This window comes from Schistocerca piceifrons, unplaced genomic scaffold (genome assembly GCF_021461385.2).
Source record: "Schistocerca piceifrons isolate TAMUIC-IGC-003096 unplaced genomic scaffold, iqSchPice1.1 HiC_scaffold_1361, whole genome shotgun sequence".
In the NCBI taxonomy this organism is placed as follows: domain Eukaryota; kingdom Metazoa; phylum Arthropoda; class Insecta; order Orthoptera; family Acrididae; genus Schistocerca; species Schistocerca piceifrons.
In genome coordinates this window covers 20001-22500 of record NW_025727193.1, presented here as the reverse complement: position 1 = coordinate 22500, position 2500 = coordinate 20001, and the positions used below count along the sequence as shown (strand labels likewise).

Genomic DNA, 2500 nt, shown 5'->3' with positions numbered 1-2500 from the left:
GTACCTTAACCTAACCCATGTTGTACCTTAACCTAACCCATGTTGTACCTTAACCTAACCCATGTTGTGCCTTAACCTAACCCATGTTGTGCCTTAACCTAACCCATGTTGTGCCTTAACCTAACCCATGTTGTGCCTTAACCTAACCCATGTTGTGCCCTAACCTAACCCATGTTGTGCCCTAACCTAACCCATGTTGTGCCCTAACCTAACCCATGTTGTGCCCTAACCTAACCCATGTTGTCCCCTAACCTAACCCATGTTGTCCCCTAACCTAACCCATGTTGTCCCCTAACCTAACCCATGTTGTGCCCTAACGTAACCCATGTTGTGCCTTAACGTAACCCATGTTGTGCCTTAACGTAACCCATGTTGTGCCTTAACGTAACCCACGTTGTCCGCTAACGTAACCCACGTTGTCCGCTAACGTAACCCACGTTGTCGCCTAAACCTGCTCTGTAATTGTTATACGACTCGTTCAATTAGTGTAGTGTTGCCCACCCGCAACCCTCGCAATATAGTTCGCTACTCGCACTGCCCGCTCCCCTGTGTATCGCTTCATGTTAAACACCTTGCAAGTCTTGCTGACTTTCCACATGCTCCTGCTGTACACTGTAATGTGGATGGCAGCAGGACGTACATGCCGCCCCCCCCCCCCCCACCCCTCCCCACGTCCCCACGTCCCCACCTTGCCCCCTGCCTTCGCAAGCTGGTTGGTGACAAGTTTGCATGTTCAATGCCCTTCGCATGCGACGTACGCAGGCTACGTTGTGGTGCGGCCTGTGTCAACTGTCCGCTGATGTCGTACGCGTGAACCACAATCTGTACTGCACATTCGTCCTTATGTACTGAATGATACATCGTGGCACATGTGTGACCGTACAACGACTGCGCCCAAAAACGGCGGACCATACAGTGCAAATATTGTGCACGCAGCTACGTGTCGTCTCCCTATGAGAGCTGGATTGCAGTGTGGTACGCCATAGAGACGTGTGGGAGGAACGGACGCCGTGGATGGCGATCAGCATGAGCTGTGTGTTGATGTATTCGGACCTAGTCGTCTCTCCTCAAACACCGTGATAGCATGGTGCACCGCGTTCCATATCTGCGACATGCTACAGAGGCCGGTTGACAGTCGTTCGAGCAATGGACATCGCATACGTACGGGGGCCACCTTCCACGTATTGTCTAGGCGTGCACATTTTGTTGCGTGTATGTGGGCAGACGTAGTGTGGCGTGACACCTGACACAGGCATGCAATAATCGTTGAAGTTGCTAATGGCGATGGACGCCTACGTTTTCTGGTGAAGTTACGCAAATGAAGAAATGGTAACCCGTTGTGGTGCGGTTGTTCTCGCTAGGGGTGAATCGGTGATGGCGACGATAGGTTGAGGTACTAACCGGTTGTTCCAGCGATACCCACCATGCCGATGAAACTGAACGGCATCTGGGTGTGAAGCGATACGCGGTGGTGGCTGGGTGGGACCGTCCCCGGCCGGTGAGGGGGCGCCTCCCGGCGTGCTGGCCGCGCGGTGCGTGGGCGCACGCGCTACAGCCGGCTGGTGGGGGCGGCCAGTGGCAGGCGCGCCGGCCGACGGACGCGGCAGGCGTCGCAGCTGCGCGCCGGCGCACCCTGCGCGCGGCGCCGTGCGGCCAAAGTAGGTCCTCGCGGGCCCGGTGCGAAGCGCGGTGGACATCTTCGGTGTGCTGGTCCGATTGAGGACTGTGTGCGTTGAGGATGCGCCGCCGCCCGGCGCTCGGCGCCGCGACGCCGTCTGCTGCTCGGTCGCCCCAGCGGTTCTCGCTGGTGGTTTGTATCGCAGCTGTGCGGATGTGTTGGCGCGTGCGCTGTGCTGGGAGAGTTCGCTTCGGCACCCAAGTGGGGCTTTTGTCCTTCTGTGGCGCTGGCGTTGGAGCTGCCGGTCACCGTAGGTGGCGCGTGTTGTCTCCCGCCGGCAATGCCACGACAGCACGCTCCCGGGCCTCTGTCGGCAGCGGCAAGCTCAGTTGGGAGCACGGGTGGTCGCACCGAAAGCGTCTACTCGCCTAACTCCGGGCGATTGCGCCTCTCTCGAACCCGACCAAGTACTTGGGACGGCGCTGCGCGCCGCCGGGACCTGAGAGGGTTTCGAGGTGTATTGTGCAGGGGAGCTCAGCCTCCTCCTGTTTGCAGAATGATTGAGCGGACGCTTGCGTGTTCGCGCGGGCCCCCGGGACACACTCCCGGGCGGCCGGCTGCTCAGCTCTAGTTGGCGCAGCTCCCTGGTTGATCCTGCCAGTAGTCATATGCTTGTCTCAAAGATTAAGCCATGCATGTCTCAGTACAAGCCGCATTAAGGTGAAACCGCGAATGGCTCATTAAATCAGTTATGGTTCCTTAGATCGTACCCACGTTACTTGGATAACTGTGGTAATTCTAGAGCTAATACATGCAAACAGAGTCCCGACCAGAGATGGAAGGGACGCTTTTATTAGATCAAAACCAATCGGTCGGCTCGTC

The 2500-nt window shown here is 57.3% G+C and overlaps 1 non-coding gene across 1 annotated transcript in view; it reads left to right on the top strand.

Annotated features, from left to right (window-relative positions):
- The first annotated feature begins 2259 nt into the window (after positions 1-2259).
- Positions 2260-2500, top strand: part of LOC124732685 — a 1909-nt gene continuing 1668 nt past the window's right edge. The window contains exon 1 of the ribosomal RNA XR_007008796.1: positions 2260-2500. This exon is cut by the window's right edge and continues 1668 nt beyond it. This is a non-coding gene — a ribosomal RNA (small subunit ribosomal RNA).